At 43.4% G+C, this 10,285-nt stretch overlaps 57 non-coding genes across 57 annotated transcripts; all 57 read right to left on the bottom strand.

Annotated features, from left to right (window-relative positions):
• Window positions 1–41: 41 nt before the first annotated feature.
• On the bottom strand, window positions 42–114 carry TRNAV-CAC (transfer RNA valine (anticodon CAC)). The gene has a single exon. It is a non-coding gene; the product is annotated as a tRNA-Val (tRNA).
• A 65-nt stretch (window positions 115–179) lies between these two features.
• Window positions 180–252, bottom strand: TRNAD-AUC (transfer RNA aspartic acid (anticodon AUC)). Its single transcript has one exon. It is a non-coding gene; the product is annotated as a tRNA-Asp (tRNA).
• A 65-nt stretch (window positions 253–317) lies between these two features.
• Window positions 318–390, bottom strand: TRNAD-AUC (transfer RNA aspartic acid (anticodon AUC)). The gene has a single exon. It is a non-coding gene; the product is annotated as a tRNA-Asp (tRNA).
• An 83-nt stretch (window positions 391–473) lies between these two features.
• TRNAV-CAC (transfer RNA valine (anticodon CAC)) lies at window positions 474–546 on the bottom strand. The gene has a single exon. It is a non-coding gene; the product is annotated as a tRNA-Val (tRNA).
• An 84-nt stretch (window positions 547–630) lies between these two features.
• TRNAV-CAC (transfer RNA valine (anticodon CAC)) lies at window positions 631–703 on the bottom strand. The gene has a single exon. It is a non-coding gene; the product is annotated as a tRNA-Val (tRNA).
• A 65-nt stretch (window positions 704–768) lies between these two features.
• On the bottom strand, window positions 769–841 carry TRNAD-AUC (transfer RNA aspartic acid (anticodon AUC)). Its single transcript has one exon. It is a non-coding gene; the product is annotated as a tRNA-Asp (tRNA).
• Window positions 842–906: 65 nt separating this feature from the next.
• Window positions 907–979, bottom strand: TRNAD-AUC (transfer RNA aspartic acid (anticodon AUC)). Its single transcript has one exon. It is a non-coding gene; the product is annotated as a tRNA-Asp (tRNA).
• Window positions 980–1,062: 83 nt separating this feature from the next.
• On the bottom strand, window positions 1,063–1,135 carry TRNAV-CAC (transfer RNA valine (anticodon CAC)). The gene has a single exon. It is a non-coding gene; the product is annotated as a tRNA-Val (tRNA).
• Window positions 1,136–1,374: 239 nt separating this feature from the next.
• Window positions 1,375–1,447, bottom strand: TRNAD-AUC (transfer RNA aspartic acid (anticodon AUC)). Its single transcript has one exon. It is a non-coding gene; the product is annotated as a tRNA-Asp (tRNA).
• A 65-nt stretch (window positions 1,448–1,512) lies between these two features.
• TRNAD-AUC (transfer RNA aspartic acid (anticodon AUC)) lies at window positions 1,513–1,585 on the bottom strand. Its single transcript has one exon. It is a non-coding gene; the product is annotated as a tRNA-Asp (tRNA).
• Window positions 1,586–1,668: 83 nt separating this feature from the next.
• On the bottom strand, window positions 1,669–1,741 carry TRNAV-CAC (transfer RNA valine (anticodon CAC)). Its single transcript has one exon. It is a non-coding gene; the product is annotated as a tRNA-Val (tRNA).
• Window positions 1,742–1,981: 240 nt separating this feature from the next.
• TRNAV-AAC (transfer RNA valine (anticodon AAC)) lies at window positions 1,982–2,054 on the bottom strand. Its single transcript has one exon. It is a non-coding gene; the product is annotated as a tRNA-Val (tRNA).
• A 65-nt stretch (window positions 2,055–2,119) lies between these two features.
• Window positions 2,120–2,192, bottom strand: TRNAD-AUC (transfer RNA aspartic acid (anticodon AUC)). Its single transcript has one exon. It is a non-coding gene; the product is annotated as a tRNA-Asp (tRNA).
• An 83-nt stretch (window positions 2,193–2,275) lies between these two features.
• On the bottom strand, window positions 2,276–2,348 carry TRNAV-CAC (transfer RNA valine (anticodon CAC)). Its single transcript has one exon. It is a non-coding gene; the product is annotated as a tRNA-Val (tRNA).
• A 65-nt stretch (window positions 2,349–2,413) lies between these two features.
• On the bottom strand, window positions 2,414–2,486 carry TRNAD-AUC (transfer RNA aspartic acid (anticodon AUC)). Its single transcript has one exon. It is a non-coding gene; the product is annotated as a tRNA-Asp (tRNA).
• An 83-nt stretch (window positions 2,487–2,569) lies between these two features.
• TRNAV-CAC (transfer RNA valine (anticodon CAC)) lies at window positions 2,570–2,642 on the bottom strand. Its single transcript has one exon. It is a non-coding gene; the product is annotated as a tRNA-Val (tRNA).
• An 83-nt stretch (window positions 2,643–2,725) lies between these two features.
• On the bottom strand, window positions 2,726–2,798 carry TRNAV-CAC (transfer RNA valine (anticodon CAC)). The gene has a single exon. It is a non-coding gene; the product is annotated as a tRNA-Val (tRNA).
• An 84-nt stretch (window positions 2,799–2,882) lies between these two features.
• TRNAV-AAC (transfer RNA valine (anticodon AAC)) lies at window positions 2,883–2,955 on the bottom strand. The gene has a single exon. It is a non-coding gene; the product is annotated as a tRNA-Val (tRNA).
• Window positions 2,956–3,020: 65 nt separating this feature from the next.
• TRNAD-AUC (transfer RNA aspartic acid (anticodon AUC)) lies at window positions 3,021–3,088 on the bottom strand. Its single transcript has one exon. It is a non-coding gene; the product is annotated as a tRNA-Asp (tRNA).
• An 88-nt stretch (window positions 3,089–3,176) lies between these two features.
• TRNAV-CAC (transfer RNA valine (anticodon CAC)) lies at window positions 3,177–3,249 on the bottom strand. Its single transcript has one exon. It is a non-coding gene; the product is annotated as a tRNA-Val (tRNA).
• An 84-nt stretch (window positions 3,250–3,333) lies between these two features.
• Window positions 3,334–3,406, bottom strand: TRNAV-CAC (transfer RNA valine (anticodon CAC)). The gene has a single exon. It is a non-coding gene; the product is annotated as a tRNA-Val (tRNA).
• A 65-nt stretch (window positions 3,407–3,471) lies between these two features.
• TRNAD-AUC (transfer RNA aspartic acid (anticodon AUC)) lies at window positions 3,472–3,544 on the bottom strand. Its single transcript has one exon. It is a non-coding gene; the product is annotated as a tRNA-Asp (tRNA).
• A 65-nt stretch (window positions 3,545–3,609) lies between these two features.
• Window positions 3,610–3,682, bottom strand: TRNAD-AUC (transfer RNA aspartic acid (anticodon AUC)). Its single transcript has one exon. It is a non-coding gene; the product is annotated as a tRNA-Asp (tRNA).
• Window positions 3,683–3,765: 83 nt separating this feature from the next.
• Window positions 3,766–3,838, bottom strand: TRNAV-CAC (transfer RNA valine (anticodon CAC)). The gene has a single exon. It is a non-coding gene; the product is annotated as a tRNA-Val (tRNA).
• Window positions 3,839–3,903: 65 nt separating this feature from the next.
• On the bottom strand, window positions 3,904–3,976 carry TRNAD-AUC (transfer RNA aspartic acid (anticodon AUC)). The gene has a single exon. It is a non-coding gene; the product is annotated as a tRNA-Asp (tRNA).
• A 65-nt stretch (window positions 3,977–4,041) lies between these two features.
• On the bottom strand, window positions 4,042–4,114 carry TRNAD-AUC (transfer RNA aspartic acid (anticodon AUC)). The gene has a single exon. It is a non-coding gene; the product is annotated as a tRNA-Asp (tRNA).
• An 83-nt stretch (window positions 4,115–4,197) lies between these two features.
• Window positions 4,198–4,270, bottom strand: TRNAV-CAC (transfer RNA valine (anticodon CAC)). Its single transcript has one exon. It is a non-coding gene; the product is annotated as a tRNA-Val (tRNA).
• An 84-nt stretch (window positions 4,271–4,354) lies between these two features.
• Window positions 4,355–4,427, bottom strand: TRNAV-CAC (transfer RNA valine (anticodon CAC)). Its single transcript has one exon. It is a non-coding gene; the product is annotated as a tRNA-Val (tRNA).
• Window positions 4,428–4,492: 65 nt separating this feature from the next.
• Window positions 4,493–4,565, bottom strand: TRNAD-AUC (transfer RNA aspartic acid (anticodon AUC)). The gene has a single exon. It is a non-coding gene; the product is annotated as a tRNA-Asp (tRNA).
• Window positions 4,566–4,630: 65 nt separating this feature from the next.
• On the bottom strand, window positions 4,631–4,703 carry TRNAD-AUC (transfer RNA aspartic acid (anticodon AUC)). The gene has a single exon. It is a non-coding gene; the product is annotated as a tRNA-Asp (tRNA).
• An 83-nt stretch (window positions 4,704–4,786) lies between these two features.
• Window positions 4,787–4,859, bottom strand: TRNAV-CAC (transfer RNA valine (anticodon CAC)). The gene has a single exon. It is a non-coding gene; the product is annotated as a tRNA-Val (tRNA).
• Window positions 4,860–5,098: 239 nt separating this feature from the next.
• Window positions 5,099–5,171, bottom strand: TRNAD-AUC (transfer RNA aspartic acid (anticodon AUC)). The gene has a single exon. It is a non-coding gene; the product is annotated as a tRNA-Asp (tRNA).
• Window positions 5,172–5,236: 65 nt separating this feature from the next.
• TRNAD-AUC (transfer RNA aspartic acid (anticodon AUC)) lies at window positions 5,237–5,309 on the bottom strand. Its single transcript has one exon. It is a non-coding gene; the product is annotated as a tRNA-Asp (tRNA).
• Window positions 5,310–5,392: 83 nt separating this feature from the next.
• Window positions 5,393–5,465, bottom strand: TRNAV-CAC (transfer RNA valine (anticodon CAC)). Its single transcript has one exon. It is a non-coding gene; the product is annotated as a tRNA-Val (tRNA).
• A 240-nt stretch (window positions 5,466–5,705) lies between these two features.
• TRNAV-AAC (transfer RNA valine (anticodon AAC)) lies at window positions 5,706–5,778 on the bottom strand. The gene has a single exon. It is a non-coding gene; the product is annotated as a tRNA-Val (tRNA).
• A 65-nt stretch (window positions 5,779–5,843) lies between these two features.
• TRNAD-AUC (transfer RNA aspartic acid (anticodon AUC)) lies at window positions 5,844–5,916 on the bottom strand. Its single transcript has one exon. It is a non-coding gene; the product is annotated as a tRNA-Asp (tRNA).
• Window positions 5,917–5,999: 83 nt separating this feature from the next.
• TRNAV-CAC (transfer RNA valine (anticodon CAC)) lies at window positions 6,000–6,072 on the bottom strand. The gene has a single exon. It is a non-coding gene; the product is annotated as a tRNA-Val (tRNA).
• A 240-nt stretch (window positions 6,073–6,312) lies between these two features.
• Window positions 6,313–6,385, bottom strand: TRNAV-CAC (transfer RNA valine (anticodon CAC)). Its single transcript has one exon. It is a non-coding gene; the product is annotated as a tRNA-Val (tRNA).
• Window positions 6,386–6,469: 84 nt separating this feature from the next.
• Window positions 6,470–6,542, bottom strand: TRNAD-AUC (transfer RNA aspartic acid (anticodon AUC)). The gene has a single exon. It is a non-coding gene; the product is annotated as a tRNA-Asp (tRNA).
• Window positions 6,543–6,625: 83 nt separating this feature from the next.
• Window positions 6,626–6,698, bottom strand: TRNAD-AUC (transfer RNA aspartic acid (anticodon AUC)). Its single transcript has one exon. It is a non-coding gene; the product is annotated as a tRNA-Asp (tRNA).
• A 65-nt stretch (window positions 6,699–6,763) lies between these two features.
• On the bottom strand, window positions 6,764–6,836 carry TRNAD-AUC (transfer RNA aspartic acid (anticodon AUC)). Its single transcript has one exon. It is a non-coding gene; the product is annotated as a tRNA-Asp (tRNA).
• An 83-nt stretch (window positions 6,837–6,919) lies between these two features.
• Window positions 6,920–6,992, bottom strand: TRNAV-CAC (transfer RNA valine (anticodon CAC)). Its single transcript has one exon. It is a non-coding gene; the product is annotated as a tRNA-Val (tRNA).
• Window positions 6,993–7,232: 240 nt separating this feature from the next.
• On the bottom strand, window positions 7,233–7,305 carry TRNAD-AUC (transfer RNA aspartic acid (anticodon AUC)). The gene has a single exon. It is a non-coding gene; the product is annotated as a tRNA-Asp (tRNA).
• An 83-nt stretch (window positions 7,306–7,388) lies between these two features.
• On the bottom strand, window positions 7,389–7,461 carry TRNAV-AAC (transfer RNA valine (anticodon AAC)). The gene has a single exon. It is a non-coding gene; the product is annotated as a tRNA-Val (tRNA).
• Window positions 7,462–7,526: 65 nt separating this feature from the next.
• TRNAD-AUC (transfer RNA aspartic acid (anticodon AUC)) lies at window positions 7,527–7,599 on the bottom strand. Its single transcript has one exon. It is a non-coding gene; the product is annotated as a tRNA-Asp (tRNA).
• Window positions 7,600–7,682: 83 nt separating this feature from the next.
• Window positions 7,683–7,755, bottom strand: TRNAV-CAC (transfer RNA valine (anticodon CAC)). The gene has a single exon. It is a non-coding gene; the product is annotated as a tRNA-Val (tRNA).
• A 240-nt stretch (window positions 7,756–7,995) lies between these two features.
• Window positions 7,996–8,068, bottom strand: TRNAV-CAC (transfer RNA valine (anticodon CAC)). Its single transcript has one exon. It is a non-coding gene; the product is annotated as a tRNA-Val (tRNA).
• A 240-nt stretch (window positions 8,069–8,308) lies between these two features.
• TRNAV-CAC (transfer RNA valine (anticodon CAC)) lies at window positions 8,309–8,381 on the bottom strand. The gene has a single exon. It is a non-coding gene; the product is annotated as a tRNA-Val (tRNA).
• An 84-nt stretch (window positions 8,382–8,465) lies between these two features.
• TRNAD-AUC (transfer RNA aspartic acid (anticodon AUC)) lies at window positions 8,466–8,538 on the bottom strand. Its single transcript has one exon. It is a non-coding gene; the product is annotated as a tRNA-Asp (tRNA).
• Window positions 8,539–8,621: 83 nt separating this feature from the next.
• Window positions 8,622–8,694, bottom strand: TRNAD-AUC (transfer RNA aspartic acid (anticodon AUC)). The gene has a single exon. It is a non-coding gene; the product is annotated as a tRNA-Asp (tRNA).
• A 65-nt stretch (window positions 8,695–8,759) lies between these two features.
• Window positions 8,760–8,832, bottom strand: TRNAD-AUC (transfer RNA aspartic acid (anticodon AUC)). The gene has a single exon. It is a non-coding gene; the product is annotated as a tRNA-Asp (tRNA).
• An 83-nt stretch (window positions 8,833–8,915) lies between these two features.
• Window positions 8,916–8,988, bottom strand: TRNAV-CAC (transfer RNA valine (anticodon CAC)). Its single transcript has one exon. It is a non-coding gene; the product is annotated as a tRNA-Val (tRNA).
• Window positions 8,989–9,228: 240 nt separating this feature from the next.
• Window positions 9,229–9,301, bottom strand: TRNAD-AUC (transfer RNA aspartic acid (anticodon AUC)). The gene has a single exon. It is a non-coding gene; the product is annotated as a tRNA-Asp (tRNA).
• Window positions 9,302–9,384: 83 nt separating this feature from the next.
• Window positions 9,385–9,457, bottom strand: TRNAV-AAC (transfer RNA valine (anticodon AAC)). Its single transcript has one exon. It is a non-coding gene; the product is annotated as a tRNA-Val (tRNA).
• Window positions 9,458–9,522: 65 nt separating this feature from the next.
• On the bottom strand, window positions 9,523–9,595 carry TRNAD-AUC (transfer RNA aspartic acid (anticodon AUC)). Its single transcript has one exon. It is a non-coding gene; the product is annotated as a tRNA-Asp (tRNA).
• An 83-nt stretch (window positions 9,596–9,678) lies between these two features.
• On the bottom strand, window positions 9,679–9,751 carry TRNAV-CAC (transfer RNA valine (anticodon CAC)). The gene has a single exon. It is a non-coding gene; the product is annotated as a tRNA-Val (tRNA).
• A 240-nt stretch (window positions 9,752–9,991) lies between these two features.
• Window positions 9,992–10,064, bottom strand: TRNAV-CAC (transfer RNA valine (anticodon CAC)). The gene has a single exon. It is a non-coding gene; the product is annotated as a tRNA-Val (tRNA).
• Between the last annotated feature and the right edge of the window lie 221 nt (window positions 10,065–10,285).

Raw genomic sequence — 10,285 nt, 5'->3', positions numbered from 1 at the left:
GATCTAGCTTATTTTTATGCCCAATCACGATGGTCAAAACTTGTATCTACCAGGGCTCGAACCTGGGACCTTCCGCGTGTGAAGCGGACGTGATAACCACTACACCATAGATCCGTAGTAATTCTGAGTTTTTCAAGAGATCTAGCTTATTTTTATGCCCAATCACTATGGTCAAAACATGTATCTACCAGGTCTCGAACCTGGGACCTTCCGCGTGATAGGCGGAAGTGATAACCACTACACCATAGATACGTAGTAATTCTGAGTTTTTCAAGAGATCTAGCTTATTTTTATGCCCAATCACTATGATCAAAACGTGTATCTACCAGGTCTCGAACCTGGGACCTTCCGCGTGATAGGCGGAAGTGATAACCACTACACCATCGATACGTAACTACACGTAGATACGTAGTAATTCTGGGTTTTTCAAGAGATCTAGCTTATTTTTATGCCCAATCACGATGGTCAAAACTTGTATCTACCAGGGCTCGAACCTGGGACCTTCCGCGTGTGAAGCGGACGTGATAACCACTACACCATAGATACGTAACTACACCATAAATACGTAGTAATTCTGGGTTTTTCAAGAGATCTAGCTTATTTTTATGCCCAATCACGATGGTCAAAACTTGTATCTACCAGGGCTCGAACCTGGGACCTTCCGCGTGTGAAGCGGACGTGATAACCACTACACCATAGATACGTAGTAATTCTGAGTTTTTCAAGAGATCTAGCTTATTTTTATGCCCAATCACTATGGTCAAAACATGTATCTACCAGGTCTCGAACCTGGGACCTTCCGCGTGATAGGCGGAAGTGATAACCACTACACCATAGATACGTAGTAATTCTGAGTTTTTCAAGAGATCTAGCTTATTTTTATGCCCAATCACTATGATCAAAACGTGTATCTACCAGGTCTCGAACCTGGGACCTTCCGCGTGATAGGCGGAAGTGATAACCACTACACCATCGATACGTAACTACACGAAGATACGTAGTAATTCTGGGTTTTTCAAGAGATCTAGCTTATTTTTATGCCCAATCACGATGGTCAAAACTTGTATCTACCAGGGCTCGAACCTGGGACCTTCCGCGTGTGAAGCGGACGTGATAACCACTACACCATAGATACGTAACTAAACCATCGATACGTAGTAATTCTGAGTTTTTCAAGCGATCTAGCTTATTTTTATGCCCAACCACTAAGGTCAAAACATGTATCTACCAGGTCTCGAACCTGGGACCTTCCGCGTGTTAGGCGGAAGTGATAACCACTACACCATCGATACGTTACTACACGTAGATACGTATTAATTCTGGGTTTTTCAAGAGATCTAGCTTATTTTATGCCCAATCACGATGGTCAAAACTTGTATCTACCAGGGCTCGAACCTGAGACCTTCCGCGTGATAGGCGGAAGTGATAACCACTACACCATGGATACGTAGTAATTCTGAGTTTTTCAAGAGATCTAGCTTATTTTTATGCCCAATCACTATGATCAAAACGTGTATCTACCAGGTCTCGAACCTGGGACCTTCCGCGTGATAGGCGGAAGTGATAACCACTACACCATCGATACGTAACTACACGAAGATACGTAGTAATTCTGGGTTTTTCAAGAGATCTAGCTTATTTTTATGCCCAATCACGATGGTCAAAACTTGTATCTACCAGGGCTCGAACCTGGGACCTTCCGCGTGTGAAGCGGACGTGATAACCACTACACCATAGATACGTAACTAAACCATCGATACGTAGTAATTCTGAGTTTTTCAAGCGATCTAGCTTATTTTTATGCCCAACCACTAAGGTCAAAACATGTATCTACCAGGTCTCGAACCTGGAACCTTCCGCGTGTTAGGCGGAAGTGATAACCACTACACCATCGATACGTTACTACACGTAGATACGTATTAATTCTGGGTTTTTCAAGAGATCTAGCTTATTTTTATGCCCAATCACGATGGTCAAAACTTGTATCTACCAGGGCTCGAACCTGGGACCTTCCGCGTGTTAGGCGGACGTGATAACCACTACACCATAGATACGTAGTAATTCTGAGTTTTTCAAGAGATCTAGCTTATTTTTATGCCCAATCACTATGGTCAAAACGTGTATCTACCAGGTCTCGAACCTGGGACCTTCCGCGTGATAGGCGGACGTGATAACCACTACACCATCGATACGTAACTACACGTAGATACGTAGTAATTCTGGGTTTTTCAAGAGATCTAGCTTATTTTTATGCCCAATCACGATGGTCAAAACTTGTATCTACCAGGGCTCGAACCTGGGACCTTCCGCGTGTGAAGCGGACGTGATAACCACTACACCATAGACACGTAGTAATTCTGAGTTTTTCAAGAGATCTAGCTTATTTTTATGCCCAATCACTATGATCAAAACGTGTATCTACCAGGTCTCGAACCTGGGACCTTCCGCGTGATAGGCGGAAGTGATAACCACTACACCATCGATACGAAACTACACGTAGATACGTAGTAATTCTGGGTTTTTCAAGAGATCTAGCTTATTTTTATGCCCAATCACGATGGTCAAAACTTGTATCTACCAGGGCTCGAACCTGGGACCTTCCGCGTGTGAAGCGGACGTGATAACCACTACACCATCGATACGTAACTACACGTAGATACGTAGTAATTCTGGGTTTTTCAAGAGATCTAGCTTATTTTTATGCCCAATCACAATGGTCAAAACTTGTATCTACCAGGGCTCGAACCTGGGACCTTCCGCGTGTGAAGCGGACGTGATAACCACTACACCATAGATACGTAACTACACCGTAGATACGTAGTAATTCTGGGTTTTTCAAGAGATCTAGCTTATTTTTATGCCCAATCACGATGGTCAAAACTTGTATCTACCAGGGCTCAAACCTGGGACCTTCCGCGTGTTAGGCGGACGTGATAACCACTACACCATAGATACGTAGTAATTCTGAGTTTTTCAAGAGATCTAGCTTATTTTTATGCCCAATCACTATGATCAAAACGTGTATATACCAGGTCTCGAACCTGGGACCTTCCGCGTGATAGGCGGAAGTGATAACCACTACACCATCGATACGTAACTACACGTAGATACGTAGTAATTCTGGGTTTTTCAAGAGATCTAGCTTATTTTTATGCCCAATCACGATGGTCAAAACTTGTATCTACCAGGGCTCGAACCTGGGACCTTCCGCGTGTGAAGCGGACGTGATAACCACTACACCATAGATACGTAACTACACCATAGATACGTAGTAATTCTGGGTTTTTCAAGAGATCTAGCTTATTTTTATGCCCAATCACGATGGTCAAAACTTGTATCTACCAGGGCTCGAACCTGGGACCTTCCGCGTGTGAAGCGGACGTGATAACCACTACACCATAGATACGTAGTAATTCTGAGTTTTTCAAGAGATCTAACTTATTTTTATGCCCAATCACTATGGTCAAAACATGTACCTACCAGGTCTCGAACCTGGGACCTTCCGCGTGATAGGCGGACGTGATAACCACTACACCATAGATACGTAGTAATTCTGAGTTTTTCAAGAGATCTAGCTTATTTTTATGCCCAATCACTATGATCAAAACGTGTATCTACCAGGTCTCGAACCTGGGACCTTCCGCGTGATAGGCGGACGTGATAACCACTACACCATCGATACGTAACTACACGTAGATACGTAGTAATTCTGGGTTTTTCAAGAGATCTAGCTTATTTTTATGCCCAATCACGATGGTCAAAACTTGTATCTACCAGGGCTCGAACCTGGGACCTTCCGCGTGTGAAGCGGACGTGATAACCACTACACCATAGATACGTAGTAATTCTGAGTTTTTCAAGAGATCTAGCTTATTTTTATGCCCAATCACTATGGTCAAAACATGTATCTACCAGGTCTCGAACCTGGGACCTTCCGCGTGATAGGCGGAAGTGATAACCACTACACCATAGATACGTAGTAATTCTGAGTTTTTCAAGAGATCTAGCTTATTTTTATGCCCAATCACTATGATCAAAACGTGTATCTACCAGGTCTCGAACCTGGGACCTTCCGCGTGATAGGCGGAAGTGATAACCACTACACCATCGATACGTAACTACACGTAGATACGTAGTAATTCTGGGTTTTTCAAGAGATCTAGCTTATTTTTATGCCCAATCACGATGGTCAAAACTTGTATCTACCAGGGCTCGAACCTGGGACCTTCCGCGTGTGAAGCGGACGTGATAACCACTACACCATAGATACGTAACTACACCATAGATACGTAGTAATTCTGGGTTTTTCAAGAGATCTAGCTTATTTTTATGCCCAATCACGATGGTCAAAACTTGTATCTACCAGGGCTCGAACCTGGGACCTTCCGCGTGTGAAGCGGACGTGATAACCACTACACCATAGATACGTAGTAATTCTGAGTTTTTCAAGAGATCTAGCTTATTTTTATGCCCAATCACTATGGTCAAAACATGTATCTACCAGGTCTCGAACCTGGGACCTTCCGCGTGATAGGCGGAAGTGATAACCACTACACCATAGATACGTAGTAATTCTGAGTTTTTCAAGAGATCTAGCTTATTTTTATGCCCAATCACTATGATCAAAACGTGTATCTACCAGGTCTCGAACCTGGGACCTTCCGCGTGATAGGCGGAAGTGATAACCACTACACCATCGATACGTAACTACACGAAGATACGTAGTAATTCTGGGTTTTTCAAGAGGTCTAGCTTATTTTTATGCCCAATCACGATGGTCAAAACTTGTATCTACCAGGGCTCGAACCTGGGACCTTCCGCGTGTGAAGCGGACGTGATAACCACTACACCATAGATACGTAACTAAACCATCGATACGTAGTAATTCTGAGTTTTTCAAGCGATCTAGCTTATTTTTATGCCCAACCACTAAGGTCAAAACATGTATCTACCAGGTCTCGAACCTGGGACCTTCCGCGTGTTAGGCGGAAGTGATAACCACTACACCATCGATACGTTACTACACGTAGATACGTATTAATTCTGGGTTTTTCAAGAGATCTAGCTTATTTTATGCCCAATCACGATGGTCAAAACTTGTATCCACCAGGGCTCGAACCTGAGACCTTCCGCGTGATAGGCGGAAGTGATAACCACTACACCATGGATACGTAGTAATTCTGAGTTTTTCAAGAGATCTAGCTTATTTTTATGCCCAATCACTATGATCAAAACGTGTATCTACCAGGTCTCGAACCTGGGACCTTCCGCGTGATAGGCGGAAGTGATAACCACTACACCATCGATACGTAACTACACGAAGATACGTAGTAATTCTGGGTTTTTCAAGAGATCTAGCTTATTTTTATGCCCAATCACGATGGTCAAAACTTGTATCTACCAGGGCTCGAACCTGGGACCTTCCGCGTGTGAAGCGGACGTGATAACCACTACACCATAGATACGTAACTAAACCATCGATACGTAGTAATTCTGAGTTTTTCAAGCGATCTAGCTTATTTTTATGCCCAACCACTAAGGTCAAAACATGTATCTACCAGGTCTCGAACCTGGGACCTTCCGCGTGTTAGGCGGAAGTGATAACCACTACACCATCGATACGTTACTACACGTAGATACGTATTAATTCTGGGTTTTTCAAGAGATCTAGCTTATTTTTATGCCCAATCACGATGGTCAAAACTTGTATCTACCAGGGCTCGAACCTGGGACCTTCCGCGTGTTAGGCGGACGTGATAACCACTACACCATAGATACGTAGTAATTCTGAGTTTTTCAAGAGATCTAGCTTATTTTTATGCCCAATCACTATGGTCAAAACGTGTATCTACCAGGTCTCGAACCTGGGACCTTCCGCGTGATAGGCGGACGTGATAACCACTACACCATCGATACGTAACTACACGTAGATACGTAGTAATTCTGGGTTTATCAAGAGATCTAGCTTATTTTTATGCTCAATCACGATGGTCAAAACTTGTATCTACCAGGGCTCGAACCTGGGACCTTCCGAGTGTGAAGCGGACGTGATAACCACTACACCATAGATACGTAACTAAACCATCGATACGTAGTAATTCTGAGTTTTTCAAGAGATCTAGCTTATTTTTATGCCCAATCACTAGGGTCAAAACATGTATCTACCAGGTCTCGAACCTGGGACCTTCCGCGTGTTAGGCGGAAGTGATAACCACTACACCATCGATACGTAACTACACGTAGATACGTAGTAATTCTGGGATTTTCAAGAGATCTAGCTTATTTTTATGCCCAATCACGATGGTCAAAACTTGTATCTACCAGGGCTCGAACCTGGGACCTTCCGCGTGTGAAGCGGACGTGATAACAACTACACCATAGATACGTAACTAAACCATCGATACGTAGTAATTCTGAGTTTTTCAAGCGATCTAGCTTATTTTTATGCCCAATCACTATGATCAAAACGTGTATCTACCAGGGCTCGAACCTGGGACCTTCCGCGTGATAGGCGGAAGTGATAACCACTACACCATCGATACGTTACTACACGTAGATACGTATTAATTCTGGGTTTTTCAAGAGATCTAGCTTATTTTTATGCCCAATCACGATGGTCAAAACTTGTATCTACCAGGGCTCGAACCTGGGACCTTCCGCGTGATAGGCGGAAGTGATAACCACTACACCATGGATACGTAGTAATTCTGAGTTTTTCAAGAGATCTAGCTTATTTTTATGCCCAATCACTATGATCAAAACGTGTATCTACCAGGTCTCGAACCTGGGACCTCCCGCGTGATAGGCGGAAGTGATAACCACTACACCATCGATACGTAACTACACGAAGATACGTAGTAATTCTGGGTTTTTCAAGAGATCTAGCTTATTTTTATGCCCAATCACGATGGTCAAAACTTGTATCTACCAGGGCTCGAACCTGGGACCTTCCGCGTGTGAAGCGGACGTGATAACCACTACACCATAGATACGTAACTAAACCATCGATACGTAGTAATTCTGAGTTTTTCAAGCGATCTAGCTTATTTTTATGCCCAACCACTAAAATCAAAACATGTATCTACCAGGTCTCGAACCTGGGACCTTCCGCGTGTTAGGCGGAAGTGATAACCACTACACCATCGATACGTTACTACACGTAGATACGTATTAATTCTGGGTTTTTCAAGAGATCTAGCTTATTTTTATGCCCAATCACGATGGTCAAAACTTGTATCTACCAGGGCTCGAACCTGGGACCTTCCGCGTGATAGGCGGAAGTGATAACCACTACACCATCGATACGTTACTACACGTAGATACGTATTAATTCTGGGTTTTTCAAGAGATCTAGCTTATTTTTATGCCCAATCACGATGGTCAAAACTTGTATCTACCAGGGCTCGAACCTGGGACCTTCCGCGTGTTAGGCGGACGTGATAACCACTACACCATAGATACGTAGTAATTCTGAGTTTTTCAAGAGATCTAGCTTATTTTTATGCCCAATCACTATGATCAAAACGTGTATCTACCAGGTCTCGAACCTGGGACCTTCCGCGTGATAGGCGGACGTGATAACCACTACACCATCGATACGTAACTACACGTAGATACGTAGTAATTCTGGGTTTTTCAAGAGATCTAGCTTATTTTTATGCCCAATCACGATGGTCAAAACTTGTATCTACCAGGGCTCGAACCTGGGACCTTCCGCGTGTGAAGCGGACGTGATAACCACTACACCATAGATACGTAACTAAACCATCGATACGTAGTAATTCTGAGTTTTTCAAGAGATCTAGCTTATTTTTATGCCCAATCACTAGGGTCAAAACATGTATCTACCAGGTCTCGAACCTGGGACCTTCCGCGTGTTAGGCGGAAGTGATAACCACTACACCATCGATACGTAACTACACGTAGATACGTAGTAATTCTGGGATTTTCAAGAGATCTAGCTTATTTTTATGCCCAATCACGATGGTCAAAACTTGTATCTACCAGGGCTCGAACCTGGGACCTTCCGCGTGTGAAGCGGACGTGATAACCACTACACCATAGATACGTAACTAAACCATCGATACGTAGTAATTCTGAGTTTTTCAAGAGATCTAGCTTATTTTTATGCCCAATCACTAGGGTCAAAACATGTATCTACCAGGTCTCGAACCTGGGACCTTCCGCGTGTTAGGCGGAAGTGATAACCACTACACCATCGATACGTAACTACACGTAGATACGTAGTAATTCTGGGATTTTCAAGAGATCTAGCTTATTTTTATGCCCAATCACGATGGTCAAAACTTGTATCTACCAGGGCTCGAACCTGGGACCTTCCGCGTGTGAAGCGGACGTGATAACCACTACACCATAGATACGTAACTAAACCATCGATACGTAGTAATTCTGAGTTTTTCAAGCGATCTAGCTTATTTTTATGCCCAATCACTATGATCAAAACGTGTATCTACCAGGGCTCGAACCTGGGACCTTCCGCGTGATAGGCGGAAGTGATAACCACTACACCATCGATACGTTACTACACGTAGATACGTATTAATTCTGGGTTTTTCAAGAGATCTAGCTTATTTTTATGCCCAATCACGATGGTCAAAACTTGTATCTACCAGGGCTCGAACCTGGGACCTTCCGCGTGATAGGCGGAAATGATAACCACTACACCATGGATACGTAGTAATTCTGAGTTTTTCAAGAGATCTAGCTTATTTTTATGCCCAATCACTATGATCAAAACGTGTATCTACCAGGTCTCGAACCTGGGACCTTCCGCGTGATAGGCGGAAGTGATAACCACTACACCATCGATACGTAACTACACGAAGATACGTAGTAATTCTGGGTTTTTCAAGAGATCTAGCTTATTTTTATGCCCAATCACGATGGTCAAAACTTGTATCTACCAGGGCTCGAACCTGGGACCTTCCGCGTGTGAAGCGGACGTGATAACCACTACACCATAGATACGTAACTAAACCATCGATACGTAGTAATTCTGAGTTTTTCAAGCGATCTAGCTTATTTTTATGCCCAACCACTAAGGTCAAAACATGTATCTACCAGGTCTCGAACCTGGGACCTTCCGCGTGTTAGGCGGAAGTGATAACCACTACACCATCGATACGTTACTACACGTAGATACGTATTAATTCTGGGTTTTTCAAGAGATCTAGCTTATTTTTATGCCCAATCACGATGGTCAAAACTTGTATCTACCAGGGCTCGAACCTGGGACCTTCCGCGTGATAGGCGGAAGTGATAAACACTACACCATCGATACGTTACTACACGTAGATACGTATTAATTCTGGGTTTTTCAAGAGATCTAGCTTATTTTTATGCCCAATCACGATGGTCAAAACTTGTATCTACCAGGGCTCGAACCTGGGACCTTCCGCGTGTTAGGCGGACGTGATAACCACTACACCATAGATACGTAGTAATTCTGAGTTTTTCAAGAGATCTAGCTTATTTTTATGCCCAATCACTATGATCAAAACGTGTATCTACCAGGTCTCGAACCTGGGACCTTCCGCGTGATAGGCGGACGTGATAACCACTACACCATCGATACGTAACTACACGTAGATACGTAGTAATTCTGGGTTTTTCAAGAGATCTAGCTTATTTTTATGCCCAATCACGATGGTCAAAACTTGTATCTACCAGGGCTCGAACCTGGGACCTTCCGCGTGTGAAGCGGACGTGATAACCACTACACCATAGATACGTAACTAAACCATCGATACGTAGTAATTCTGAGTTTTTCAAGAGATCTAGCTTATTTTTATGCCCAATCACTAGGGTCAAAACATGTATCTACCAGGTCTCGAACCTGGGACCTTCCGCGTGTTAGGCGGAAGTGATAACCACTACACCATCGATACGTAACTACACGTAGATACGTAGTAATTCTGGGATTTTCAAGAGATCTAGCTTATTTTTATGCCCAATCACGATGGTCAAAACTTGTATCTACCAGGGCTCGAACCTGGGACCTTCCGCGTGTGAAGCGGACGTGATAACCACTACACCATAGATACGTAACTAAACCATCGATACGTAGTAATTCTGAGTTTTTCAAGAGATCTAGCTTATTTTTATGCCCAATCACTAGGGTCAAAACATGTATCTACCAGGTCTCGAACCTGGGACCTTCCGCGTGTTAGGCGGAAGTGATAACCACTACACCATCGATACGTAACTACACGTAGATACGTAGTAATTCTGGGATTTTCAAGAGATCTAGCTTATTTTTATGCCC

This window comes from Phalangium opilio, unplaced genomic scaffold, assembly GCF_054372755.1.
Source record: "Phalangium opilio isolate 3A_F unplaced genomic scaffold, DU_Popi_V2 ptg000077l_1, whole genome shotgun sequence".
Taxonomy (NCBI): domain Eukaryota; kingdom Metazoa; phylum Arthropoda; class Arachnida; order Opiliones; family Phalangiidae; genus Phalangium; species Phalangium opilio.
The sequence above is the reverse complement of the archived record's forward strand: the minus strand, read 5'-3'. Positions and strand labels throughout refer to the sequence as shown.